We start from the raw sequence: 14810 nt of genomic DNA on the forward strand, positions 1-14810 counted from the left end.
GAGAATGGAAGCAAGAAAATTCTGAATGTGACTTCACAATGCGGGTAAAGGTGGTGGTTTGGGAACATGCGGTAAGGGTATTTATTTGCCTAATTTCAGCATTGCTAGAGCACATGCTAACAATGGTATTCCACTTCTGAAATTCCACTGGTTCTGGAATTCCAGCAAAGGTCCCTCCAGGTCATCGTGTTCTCCCCGACCTCATAGTGCTGCTTGGGAAGGCACTGCCTTTTCTTTGCATCACAAATTGTTTAGCAAACTATTCATGAAAGAAAAAATAAATTATTAAATTCTATGAAAATTGTCTTGAGCTCTGACTCAATGTATCCAAATATTTTTTTTTTCTGTATATAACATCCTTAAAAATGAAAACTCAGCTGAAGCTTCAACTAGTTGATCGTTTGGCATTTTGAGAAGTCAGGATTCAAGTAGAAGAGGCAGCCCCTTGCTTTACCACATTCATCCTGAGCCTGTAACTGAGACAAGATGTCCTGCCCTCTGGAAGAGGGGTACCACCACACTTTGTCACATCTGCCATTTTAGAATGTTCCCCAACAGCTGCAGCTGGGCCTGCCAAGGGGATGCTTCCGTGACACAAAAAGCCTTTCATTACAGTTTTCAATGCTATTTGAGATGCTTGGATTCTTCTGTTGTTACTGTTATTCTTGAAGTTTGCTTCTGGTTTGGAGCCCTATTTAAAACCTGGAGATCTCTTTTCCTTAGATCAAAGTTATCTTGTGCCCACAGACAGTGGTATATATGTACCGTAAACAGAGCTTTGGCACAAATGATCTTCCAGATGGGAGAAGAACACCTGAGCTATTCAATACAAACCCACATTTTTACTGTGACAAGCATGTCTTATATTTTCGTGTTATAGCCTTCTGACTTCAAGTCTTCATCCTACTTTAAATGTGCAGATTTTCTTTAATCCTATTTCTTAATGAAAAAAGAAACTATTAGGGAGATAAAAAGTTTAGCGTTTTTAAGTGTATGCTTCGGGGATATTGATTTATTCATTTATCACCCTTGGTAATCCAAATGAGAAAGGATATCAGGCTAACTTAGAAATTCGCAGGGTCTTCCCTCTCAGGCTTCTGTGCAATTAATTAGAACAACAGGGAAGGCTTTCATGAAAGTTATATCTTCAGGCTCACCCTCATGTTCTTTTATCTGAACATAACATGTTGGTTTCTAATTTCTTTTCTTTTTTCCACTCCCCACCAAATCATGTAGGTTAACAGCCAATCAAAAAGCAAAGAGATTTTCTAATAATAAGATTATGATGTATTTAATATGATAAACTACTTTCCTAATTTCAAAGTATAGCTTTCATGCAGAAAAAAAAAATGTCATTATGTAAGTTGCTCTCTTCAAACTGCAGTTAATATGATAATTAATTTCTTTGATTTTTGTCTATCAGTACATATTCTTGAGCTCCTGATGGGGTCATAGCAGTATGATCCATGTTATGCTTCTTTTGAGCCCGATTTAAATCAGGGATCTATCAACAGGGGTCTTGTTGACCAGTGGGGGAAGTCAAGTGGACGTATGTGAAAGCATCTTTACCAAGCTAGTGTTGGTTTTTATGGTGAGGGCTGGGGTGTGCTCTTCTTCAGTGTATTCCCCAGATTCTGGGAGTGATGGTGACCCCCAGCCTTCAGTGAAGTACTCCTCCCAGGATTGCCCTCAGCCAAAGACTGCCATCCCCCCAAGGTCATGCTCCCTCCCTGAACACAGCATTTATCCAATGACTGGTTGATGAGAGAGCAAGTATTAGAGGCTCCAGGCCCTGGCCTTGAGGCAGGATAACTCAGAAGGACCATCCCAGCTTCAGACAACCTGGGGAACCACTTACCTTTGCATTTTAAGTGCATTTTAAGTCACTCCTCTCTCTGCCCTCCTCTGTGCTAGTCCCCAGGGCACTGCCCAATATATTCCCAATATATTTCTTACATGCAGATCTGTCTCAGAGCCTGTTTTTTGGGGGGACCCAGCCACAGCAGCATCAAATGTTGATATAATGAAATCAGAATGCCCAGGTTTTGGTCCTGCTCCTGCCACCACAGAGAGTCCCCTCTCTCGACTTCCTTTAAAAGGGTTGCTTTTAAAGGAAATCTCGACTAGATTTCCAAAGTAACATCTCTCTAAAAGTCTAAGATAACTATCATAGTAAGCACTCAATCTTGATTGTTCTTCTAAATATTATAACTAATATCAACTGAAAAGAACATGGAATCAAAAATCAATGACCAGGAATCAGTTTTAATTACTAATTTGTTTGACAACACAAAATAGATTTCCCCTTACGTATCTATTCCACAACAGAAGATACGCTTATAAATCATCCCTATTCTGAGTTTAATTCAGCAGCTTTCATTCCATTCTTCTCTCTGCCCAGGTTTCCAGGAGCACAGGTAAATCCACTCAGTCATCTCCTCTCCATCTGGAACCAGAGCAATGATTGCAAGGAGGGTTTGTAGAATCCATCTGGAGTCAGATATTTCAGAATCAAGCAACAATGTGTTCGTATTCTTAAGTGGAAAAGTTTTAAAAGGAAAAGGGACTCCTTAAAAACAACTTAATGTAATAGGGAAAGAATTATAACCAACTTATTAAATGAAATATATCCAACTAGATAAAATATATGACTCCACTACTTAAAGTCCCAAGTCCTTTGTTTTTCATTTTATCCTCTTAGATTACTTCTTTGATGTAGGTATCATTAAAGCCATTGCAGTACTTGCAGTAACTCTATCCTTCTTGGTTGGTGCCTTAAGAGAACGTAAACACCCACCCAGAGAGGCAGGGTGTCAGTTCCTGCCACTAGCACCAAGGTGTTCTTGACCTTAGGGTAAAGTTTTTTTACAAATTCACTTTGTTTCTATATTTTCCCCTCCCCTTCCTTTCCTGTTTTATCCATCCTGCTTTTTGGTCCCTCCCTCTGGCATACACTTTGTCCTGCATCTTTTCCTATTAGGGTGTACTCTGTGCCCGCGTTTGACTGCTGTTACTGGGGTTGCTTCCATTCTCTTCCTGCCTGTTGGCTCCACAGCTTGCCTGAGTGCTGCAGAACTCACTTCCAAGTGCCCATCTCAGCATGAGGCAGCCTTCTCCTGGTGGTGTGGGGAGAGGTGAGGGTAGTGAGCTATTATGAGATGAGGTGTGGGGAGGCGTGGTGAGGTGTGGTCAGGTATGGTGAGACGTGGGGAGACATGGGGAGGTGTGGTCAGGTATGATGAGATGTGGGGAGACATGGGGAGGTGTGGTTCTATTTTTTCTAAAGTGACTCCATGCACAGTGGGAGAAACTATAACCTGCCCTGGAACACCTATCATTGGCCAAAAAGGCCTAGCTTTCTGGCAATACTGTCTGGTTACCCAGTTGACCCTGGAAAACAATCACATTCTCTGTGCATGTAATTTATCTCATCCACATAGGAAAGTGGCCTGGATTACCTACCACCTGACGTCATCAACTGTGGCAACCTACCATCCTAGAAGCACTTTGCTTTTAACCTACTACCACGTGGGAGGTGTGTGCAGACTTTTATCAAAAGTTTTGGAGAGGGCTTCCCTGGTGGTGCAGTGGTTGAGAGTCCGCCTGCCGATGCAGGGGACACAGGTTCGTGCCCCGGTCCGGGAAGATCCCACATGTCGTGGAGCGGCTGGGCCCGTGAGCCATGGCCACTGAGCCTGCGCGTCCGGAGCCTGTGCTCCGCAACGGGAGAGGCCACAGCAGTGAGAGGCCTGCATACTGAAAAAAAAAAAAAAGACTATAACTCCACTGCCTGTATTAATCTGGTTGGAATTCCAGTCTGATCTTACGTGCCTCTGTAACTAGGCAATCAGTATTATCCATTGCAAATCAGCGCAACTGTAAGTTTGTGACTTACAACCATAGACAAATCCTCTGCACTGCTGTGCAGTCATCCTATGTGTCTTTAAACAGCCACCTCAAACCTAAATTTCTAAACAGTGTTTCTAAATCTTTACCACTCTCCTCATGACCCCTCCCCAGAAATCATCATCAGATGGGAACTCCCTCAACCTCTTGCCCTTCTTCTACCCAACTACAGATTTATCTTCATTTACACCTGTCCTTCCCTCCTTCCATCTCATTTGAGAGAGTATTTAACCACTTATTCAAAGCTGCTCAGGATACCAACTTTTCTTATCTCCTTTAATGTTTCAGTCTTTTCATGTATCCGTTTTATGCTGTATCCTCAATCTCTCCCTCCCTACTGCTTTCTTCCCTTAGCCTATGAACAAGCCCAAGCTTTTTATCTTTAAGGAGAAAAAAAGGCCTTCTGTCTTCTACACAAACTCTCCTTCCATTCACAGACAACCTTCTGCAAAGATCAGTCTATGGAACCATCACTGCCTCTTTACTACCCTCTGGTTCACTACTTTACCCACTTCAATCTGGCTTCCAACCCCACTTGAATTGGGAAGCTACCCCCGCAGATGGCAGATGTGACATCTGTATCACCCAATCCAATATAAAATTCTTAGTCTTTGATATACACGCTGTCTCTGTGTCATTGACCATTGACCACATTTCTTTCTGAAGTCCCCTCTTCTTTGGTAACTGGGACATCACTTTCTCCTGGTCTCCTGCTTACCTCTGATGATTTCTTCTCAGTCTACAACTCCTAACACTTTAAATGCTTATATTCTCTAGGGCTCCACCCTCACCCTTCCTCTTCAATTCATTCACACTCTCCCTTGGTGATCCTGACCAACTCATACTTCCAATTCCACCTACAATCTGATAGTTCCCTAAATTTTCTGCCTAGATATCCCAGGCATCCCAGAGCTCTTCTGGGCCCTAGGACAGTAACTCCCTAATGGACATTTCTACTTGTGGGTCACACGGACACATCAAATTCAACATGTCCCAATTCAAAGTCCTCATCTTCCCCCCCACCCACTCCCCAGCACCTGCTCCTCCTGGGCTCTTATTTTGTCTGATGATACCATGACCCACCCAAGCACACAAGCCAGATATCTGAGTCTGATCCTCAGCTCCTTCACTCAAATCCTCTCTTTCTGTCTTCTACTCTCAGTTAGTAAAATCCTATCAAGACTTTTTAAAATCTCTTGAATTTGTCTCTTTCTCTCCAGTTCCTCAATTACTGCTCCATCATCTCCAACCTGGACTGCTCTCCTGACTCCAGCTTTGTCCCTTTCCAATCTGTCCTTCATAAGGCAGCCAGCAGTTGTCTTTCCTTGTTGGGATAACTTTCTAAATAACGTAACACTCAGCTTAGAGTCCTTAAGTGGGAGGAATATGGCCATTGGGTAGTAAAGTTACCTAAATTTATTTTACTTAATCTATTTTTAACCGATAACTTTTATATTAAATTTATAATTATTTATTTATTTATTTTTGCGGTACGCGGGCCTCTCACTGTTGTGGTCTCTCCCGTTGCGGAGCACAGGCTCCGGACACACAGGCTCAGCAGCCATGGCTCACGGGCCCAGCCGCTCCGCGGCATGTGGGATCCTCCCGGACCGGGGCACGAACCCGCGTCCCCTGCATCGGCAGGCGGACTCTCAGCCACTGTGCCACCAGGGAAGCCCTAAATTTATAATTTTTAAATAGCAGGACAAGTTTGGTAGAGGACTATGAGGGACTTCCATTCTAGAACCTCTTTCTCAGAATCAGGAAAGTTAATATGGCATTCAAGAGGTTTTTTTTAATATTTATTTTTATTTATTTATTTATCTATCTTTATTTTTGGCTGCGTCAGGTCTTTGTTGCAGCATGCAGGGCAGGCGGGATGGTTTTAGCTGCAGCGCGTGGGCTCCTTTCTAGTTGTGGAGAGCGGGTTTTCTTCTCTAGTTGTGGCATGTGGGCTCTGTAGTGCGTGGGCTCTGTAGCTTGCGGCACTCAGGCTCAGTAGTTGTGGCGCATGGACTTAGTTGCCCTGTGGCATATGGGATCTTAGTTCCCCGACCAGAGATTGAACCCACGTCCCCTGCATTGGAAGGTGGATTCTTTACCACTGGACCACCAAGGAAGTCCCAAGAGTTTTATATTTAATACTTCTCAGTTGCCAGTTTGGTGAAATACACACTATATATCCATGAAATTTAATGTGCAAATCAAATAATTAAAAATGTGTTTATTTCATTTATACAAAATTTTAAAGTTCTCACTATATAAAAAAAATCAGTTTGTCAGTAATTTTCTTAAGATGGGATCCAACTCCCTCTCAGTTCTCTGGGATCTGATGTGAGGACAGCTGGTTTATAATTGGGAAATACTGAGTGAATGCGGGCAGCTGCAGACTTTGTATTTATTTGTTTATGATTCCTTTTACCTAAATGGGAATTCCTTCTCATTTTTCCTACCAATCCTTGGGTCTGGGAGAGGAGGAAAATGGCAGCAGAAGGACCCAAATCTGTGCTTACACTAAATAGATATTTTTTTCTTTCTTGTTTTTTTAAATTGGGATATAATTGACATACATTATAATCGTTTCAGGTGTAGAATCTAATGATTCAATATTTATATATATTGCAAAACAATCACCACAATAAGTTTAGTTATCCATCACCACACGTAGTTACAAATTCTTTTCCTTTTTTGTGGGCCGCGCCCCTCGACATGTGGGATCTTAGTTCCCTGACCAGGAATCGAACCCACACCCCCTGCATTGGAAGCACCAGGGAAGGCCCAAATTCTTTTTCTTGTGATGAGAACTTTTAAGATCTACTCTCTTAGCAACTTTTGAATATACAGTAGAGCATTATTAACTATAGTCACCATGCCTTATATTTTAATCACTATAATTCTAAATGCGTTTTGATATCTGATATTACCGTTATCTCCTCTTTACTTTTTTTTTAAAGATCATATTATCTTTCATTTTAACCCTACTCTCGCTTTTCAAAATGTCCACTATTCTTACATGTTTATGCCAAATAATTAAGTCTTCGGTCAATAAATAGCAAAGGGATGGAAGGAGAATGGACATTTAGAATTTCTTTTTATTTAGTTTTCCAAAAGGAAGACTGAAAAGGCATTTAAAAATTCTTGAAATGCTAACTGTAGAGGTTAAGACTCACTCTGGAAGCCATGATCTCCCAGCTTTGAATTCCAGCTCCACCACCCACAAGCTGGGTAAGCTTGGACAAGTTTCTTAACTTCTCTGCGTCCTCAACAGTAACATTGGGATAATATTATTATACCTATTTAAAGTCTTTCTGTGAAGATTGCATGAGTGAATACATAAAGCTTTTGGACAGTACTTGGCAGGCAGGAAATGCTTAGTATATGTTAACTCATAGTAATGCCTGTCTAGAACATATGCACCACGAGAACAGGAACTTCTATTTTGGCCACAATCCTATTGCCAGCAATAAAGACCTTGCAGTTCAGTTCATTTAAGTTCAACAAATATTCATGAATACTTATGACATGCCAGACAGACACCAGAGATGCAGTGATGAGTAAGAATTTGGCCTCGCCCTAGAGAGGCGAAGACACATAGGAAGGTAGAATTTTCTCTCCATTCTTTCTTTGCTGTGCTGTTCCCTCTTCCTGGAACACTCTTCCGCCACTTCTTCACCTGCTTAATTCCTACCATTATTCATATCCTTAAAACTCTCAGCTCAGACATTACATCCCCACAGAAAACTTTCCTGACATTCCAGGATGGGCGAGGAAACTTCCCCAGCCCCTGTGCAAACTTCTGTTGTGTTCTTAGCAGATGCTGACTTGTCTGTCTCCTCTGCTGACTAGTCTAAGTAAACAGAGGTCAGGAAGGTGGATTGCAGCTCTGTGGCCTCAGCACCCAGCCCAGGATCTGCTATGTAACATGTGTGCAACGTGTGGTAAGAAACTAATGATGGGGCTTCCCTGGTGGCGCAGTGGTTGAGAGTCCTCCTGCCGATGCAGGGGACACGGGTTCGTGCCCCGGTCCGGGAAGATCCCACATGCCGCGGAGCGGCTGGGCCCGTGAGCCATGGCTGCTGAGCCTGCGCGTCCGGAGCCTGTGCTCCGTGACGGGAGAGGCCACAACAGTGACAGGCCCGCGTACCACAAAAAAAGAAAAAAAAAAAAAAGGAACTAATGATGATGAAGAAACCTGGTAATCTTTCCACGATGAGAGGACTCTTTCTGAACAGTCGTGCCATAGCTTTAAGAAGCAAAGACGTGTATTGCAGTACAAATTATGACTTCAAAATGGCATAATAGCGAAACAGACTCACAGACATAGAAAACAAACTTGTGGTTACCAAAGGGGAGGAGAGGGAGAGAGGGACAAATTTGGAGTATGGGATTAACAGATAAAAACTACTGTGTATAAAACAGATAAGCAACAAGGATATATTGTATAGCACAGGGAATTATGGACATTATCTTGTAATAATTTATAATGGGGTATAATCTGCAAAAATACAGAATCACTATGCCATACACCTGAAACCAATATAACATTGTAGATGAACTCTACTTCAATAAAATGTTAATAAAAATGAAAATGACATAATAAGCCAAACTTTATAAAATCTCCTTTTGACCCTTCCTAGGTACTACATTGTTCTGAAAGTTACATGAAAAGAAATAACTAAGTTAAATGGTGAGAAATGAAAATAGAAGATCACTGTTATCTCAGTGGTGACCATGTAGCCAGTAACACTAATTGGAAAAGCCAGACAGGTGACCGCAAGCCTGGGGTCATTTTTACACAGCAGCATCTATTTTACTCCTTTAAAAAACAGTGGGAGAGGGACTTCCCTGGAGGTCCAGTGGTTAAGACTCTGCGCTTCCACTGGAGGGGGCATGGGTGCCAACCCTGGTTGAGGAACTAAGATCCCACATGCTGTGTGGCCCTACCAAAAAATAAATAAGTAAATAAATAAAATAATGAAAACAACAACAACAAACTGTGGGAGAGGTGAATTCCCCTACGTCAGAAGTATTTTATAGAGTACCTTATAAAATTATCATTTAAGGTAAGCAAGTCATCTGGGCTCATACCGAAGGATTAACTGCTGTGATAATCCTGGTGGTGGTGAGGTTTCCGGAGACTCAAGTGTCGCTGATTTCTTCACACCATGTCCCCATATCGACCTTCCCTTCCTCTGGTATTCAGAGAAGGAGGGATGGCTAAAAATGGTTCCCACAGAGGGAAAAGTCTCTAAATCCCTTTTCTGTGCTTCTTCACCTCTTGGTGATCTTCCATGTTTTGCTCCAAGGGAGGCGCTGCCCCCTCCCCGCCATCACACATTCAGCCTCATCTCCAAAGAGCCAGGATCCCTTTGCTTTCTCTCCACCCAGTTGGATCTGGAATCAGTGAGGACGGTATCATCAGTGTAAATAAGGCCCAGAGAGTTTATCGTGTGATCCTGAGTAGGGATGTGAGTATTTTTATAGATGAAGTCTTGATCCAAGAAAATGAATTCCTGCTTTTCAAAGTTTCAGGCATCAACAAGCAAGCGGTGGGAGGGGTTTTGGGGTCTCGCCCATGGCAGCTGTCTACTCCACCTACTTAGATGTCTGATGTGTCTTCAGTCTTGGTTTCTATTTTTAAAAAACGTCTCTTCCTTCTTCCATAAAAATTTGCCTAGGGTTCTGGCCCATAAAAACATTACAATCGCATGTAACGGTTTGAGAAAAACCACAATTATGAAAACCTCAGGGTAATCTTACATCCAAATACTTCATATTATATGAAATTATCAAAAGTTAATACGGTTACCACCTCCCCCTCCCCAAATCAGAGCAGAGGGAAAAGGGTTTTGAATCAAACATCCTTTCCTCAGTTAAAATCATTCTGGAAAAAAAACAGCATTTGATCAAGTTTAGACAAGACTTTTTTGGTTGTTGTTGAAGATTGCTGCAATGGTTTCATATTAGGTTTTCTTGCCCCTTTCCAATTTGTTTACAATCATCCCTCCCTCCCCAGGGGTTTTGGAATGAATCATCAACTTTTCTTTTTCAAGTACACTATTAAATTAGGCTACGGCCTGGAATCAAACATTTGTTCTTACAAGCATTTCTTTCATGTCATCAGCTGTAATGGAAACCAGAAATTCAGTAGGCAGGCCTTATCTCCAGCAAAGCAGAAGCAGGGACATCCAGGCCCACACTTCTGCTGTCAGGCATCATTTGGACAAATCTAAAAATCATATTTAGGGGTTGGAGAATTGATACTAAAATTAGAAAAGGCCAACTTAAATTTATGTGAAAATTCATAATTTCTTTTAATTCAGAAGTGATACGTGTCATTCATATTGAGTAAGAAGTTAAAAATAGCTTCTTCCTCTGAATTTCAATCTTACATAAGATGCTTTTAAAGGACATCCACACTTTAAAATAAACAGTGTTTTTCAAATTCCAGCTTCAAGAGCTTAAAGATACCTTCAGTCCATTTTTAATTTCAGGAAACAGCAATTGTTGAATATAAAAATACTTATAAGAATGGCTATCTTTTAGTGATAAATTATTATGAAAACCAGACCTTCACCAAAAGATATAAATGAGATGACATATAAGATGACCATTTATCCATTCAGCCAATAGTGCTATCACTAAGTTAAGGATTAATGATGTAGCAATAAACAAAACATACAAAAATCCCTGTCCTGTGGAATTTATATCAAAGGGAAGGCAAGTGAGATAGATTATAAACAAAATACATCAATAAATATATAGAGAAACACTATAAAGAAAACAGAGCAGGGAAGGCGATTAGAGAGTGGTGGGGATGGGGAAGAAGTTACAGTTTTAAGTAGGAGGGTCGGGAAAGGTGGTGTTTTTGTAATGTCGTAAAGGAGATGTGACTTTGAAGAAGAGGACTCCATGCAGAAGGAACTACCAGTGCAAAGGCGCCGAGGCAGGAGTACCTGGCATAGTTAAGGGACAGCAAAGAGTCCCACGTGGCCTGTGCAGAGTGAGTAGGCCAGAGGGTGTGAAGGGGTTAAGTCATAAGTTAACCCCTTGAGTAGGGTTAACCCTACTCAACCCTACTTAAGTTAAGTAGGGTTGGGGTGAGCAGACTATATAAGGCCTTGGAGGGCATTGTGAAGATGTTGCTTTTTACTTTGAATGAGGTGGGGAGCCTTTGGAAGATTTTGAACAGAAAGTGACATGGTCTGACTTAAGTCCTTAAAAGATTACTTTGGCTACTGTGTTACAAATCGATTTAAGAAAGGGAAGGCTAGGGGCTTCCCTGGTGGCGCAGTGGTTGAGAGTCCGCCTGCCAATGCAGGGGACACGGGTTCGTGCCCTGGTCGGGGAGGATCCCACATGCCGCAGAGCGGCTGGGCCCATGAGCCATGGCCGCTGAGCCTGCACGTCCGGAGACTGTGCTTCGCAGCGGGAGAGGCCACAGCAGTGAGAGGCCCACGTACTGGGAAAAAAAAAAAAAAAATGACAAGAAAGGGAAGGCTAAAAAGAGGAAGACTAGCTGGGTACATACTGGACGCTCCAGAAATACTTGTTTACTACACACTGCGTTGTTACATTAAGTTCCCTCTTTTTTACTTATTTCACCTTTTAAAACTTTACTTCAATAACCTATAAGGGAAAAGAATCTGAAAAAAAAATAGATACATATGTATGTATAACTGAAACACTTTGCCATATACCTGAAACTAACACAACATCATAAATCAGTTATACTTCGATTAAAATAAATAAATAAAAGAAAGGCAAAAAAATTTTACCTTATTTATTTCCTTATTCTCCATGTTATTTAGGGCTGTAATTCAAATTTGAAAGCAATACAATTGCATTTCTTTGAAACACTGAATTCATCTCAGACTTTTCACCATCGAGTCAAGCTCGTCTCTCATTTAACTTCCTCTTTCCCCTTCCTTAATTTGGGCAAAGAGTTAAAAATAGTTTGTTCTCTGTGAGCAGAAACAACTACAGATCAACAGAAGTAGATAGGAGTAGGTTTAATACTAATGGCTAACATTTTTGGAGTGTTCTACATGTACTAGGCACAGTGCTAAATGTTAGTTCATTTAATCTTTACAATGACTTGCTGAAGTAGGTACTGTTATCATTCCCATTTTCACAGGAAGAGAGAAGTTAAATAACCACTTGAGGTTATATGGCTGGCAAAGGGCCAGGCCTGGATTGAAACTAAGGCCATGGGACTCAGAACCTGTGCAGGTGATGGCCACAGTATATTACTATTACCTCCCAGCCGCCCACAGAAATGCCCACGCTAAGAGATGGAGAGACAGGGAAGACCTCGGGAAACTTTGACTGGAGAATGATGCTGTGAAGTAACAATGGTCCACTTGGTCTTCTTGTGGTCTATATGGTTAATGAACAGATGGTATTTCTGTTTATAAATCAGTCTTCTGTGAGTTTGGTTTGCTTGAATCAGCACCTCCCCCTCCCCTTCTGCCTCCCAGACCCCACTGCTGCCCTCCCCATCTCCCTCCACTGCCTCAAGCTTTATCAATCCAGAGGCTGGACTACATCATGCAGGCTAGACTAAAGGTGCTGCCTGCCCCTAATAGACAGCTCTCCCTCTTTACACACCATGGTTCCAAATGACTATTCAGAGTTGTTTACAACCTAATACAAAATTATTCGAGGCTACGTTATTTTTGTGCCATGATTTTGATTTATTTAGGCTTCTTCCATGTAAGTGAAGAGGTTTTTAGTACATTTTGGAAATTTGATTTGTCATTTTGTGCTCTGGATCTCTGTTGCCTCTTGGGAATGCATGGTTCCTATCTTATTTGCCATCCGAGGTAGGGAAAGCTGAGGTGGTGGACATTTACATTTAATGCAGTTAATGTGACGTGGATTCTAGATTTATCCTTTGCTGTAACTAGATGTATCCTTTGCTGTAAGAAAACGGATTTGGAGTTTAAGTAAACTGGTAACTGACAATATTGGAAAAACACCAAAGAGTTTTCTCAGCTACTTCGCTCTCTTTTTTGTGAACAGACTCTTCATCAAGTCTTTGCGTTCCATCTCATTCCCTAGGACTGCTCAGCACATTGTTTTTCTTGTGTAAACATTTGATATATTTTGCATATATTTTATATGTGTGTACATGTATATGTGTATGTATTATATAGGTATGTATTGCTTTTATTTAAAAAAAAATCCTGCTCTTTTATAGAATATAGTAGTTGCTTGCAGGGAGAAGAATGTGGTAGCTAGGAAACAGGGGTGAAAAGGAGGTTTTATTCCACTTTGTATATTATTTTCTACCTTTTGAAATCTATTCTAGTTCATTAATTGATTTACTTTTACAGTAAAACTATTTCAGATTAAAAGAAATTAATTCTCTCCTTATGTAGTTGAAAACATCATATCCGTTATGATGAACTTATTTTTTCTAATTAGAATAATAAACTGCTCTTGATAAATATTGTTTTAGGAAAATATTTCCCCAAAATGGTTGTTAGACAAATATTGTATGATCTCACTTATATGTGGAATCTAAGAAAAAAAAAAAAAAGAACTAATAGATACAGAGGACAGATTGGTTGCTGCCAGAAGTGGGTACTGGGGGGGTGGGCAAGATGGGTGAAGGTGGTCAAAAGGTACAAACTTCCATTATAAAATAAATAAGTCCTGGAGAGGTAACAGATAGCATGGTGACTGTTAGTTAATAGCATGGTGACTGTATTGCATATTTGAAAGTTCCTAAGAGAATAGATCTTCAACATTCTTGTCACAAGGAAAGAATTTCATAACTATGTGTGGTGATGGATGTTAACTAGAATTACAGTGGTGATCAGTACAATATATACATATAGCAAATCATTATACTGTACACCTGAAACTAATATAATGTTATATGTCAACTATACCTCAATTAAGGAGAAAAAGAATGAAGACCCCATGGTCAGACAGCAGATAGCCAGGTAGAAATCTCAGTTATGTTACATTCCAGCTGAGTGTCCTTGGACACACTGGGTAAGCTCTCTGGGTGTCATTTTTTTCCCATCTGCAAACAGAAGATATGATGGTCTCTACTTCACAGGGTAGTTGTGAAGGTTAAACAAGTCTTGTGTGTAAACCCATAGCACAGTGCCTGGTACACAGTCAAGTCTCAATAAATGTTACCTTCAAGACAAAAAAATACAAAATTGTTTTAACCAAAACTTATAGCAAAAAAAAAAGTTGTTAAAGGAGACTACATCTAGTAGAAATTATAACAATATATTCTTAAAACATAATTTAAAGAGGTTTTACAGCAAAATCATATCTCCTCATCTTATATCAGTAGCAGCAAAATATAGATGCAGTAGCAGATACTGGAAAGCATTTATTACTCTAACGTGCCATACTCAGTTGTGGCAAAACTCTAGAAACATTCCCTTTAAAAAAAATTTATTAAAGTATACATGATTTACAATGTTGTGTTAATTTCTGCTGTACAGCAAAGTGGTTCAGTTATACATATATATACATTCTTTTTTCATATTCTTTTCCATTATGGTTTATCACAAGATATTGAATATAGTTCCCTGTGCTCTACAGTAGGACCTTGTTGTTTATCCATCCTATATATAATAGTTTGCATCTACTAATCCCAAACTCCCAATCCATCCCTCCCCCATCCTCCTCTTGCTTGGCAACCATAAGTCTGTTCTCTATGTCTATGAGTCTGTTTCTGCAGAAACATTCCTTTTAAAATGAAGAAAAATATGAAGATGATGTGATCATCATGTTTAAAAAAAATATCTGAGAAGACAAAATAATAAGTACAAATACTGTCAAGGAAAAAGCAAAGTTATCATTTGAACATGGTATTATTACTTGAAAAAAAGAGAAATCTATTGAATCTACTAGAAATAATGTTAGGTGGAAAG

At 40.5% G+C, this 14810-nt stretch overlaps 1 long non-coding RNA gene across 1 annotated transcript in view; it reads right to left on the reverse strand.

Annotated features, from left to right (window-relative positions):
* Positions 1 to 2244: 2244 nt before the first annotated feature.
* Positions 2245 to 14810, reverse strand: part of LOC117203111 (uncharacterized) — a 42049-nt gene continuing 29483 nt past the window's right edge. The window contains exon 4 of the long non-coding RNA XR_007473048.1: positions 2245 to 3756. This is a non-coding gene — a long non-coding RNA (uncharacterized LOC117203111). The remainder of the gene's footprint in view (positions 3757 to 14810) is intronic.

The sequence above is a fragment of the Orcinus orca genome, chromosome 18 (assembly GCF_937001465.1).
Source record: "Orcinus orca chromosome 18, mOrcOrc1.1, whole genome shotgun sequence".
Taxonomy (NCBI): Eukaryota; Metazoa; Chordata; class Mammalia; order Artiodactyla; family Delphinidae; genus Orcinus; species Orcinus orca.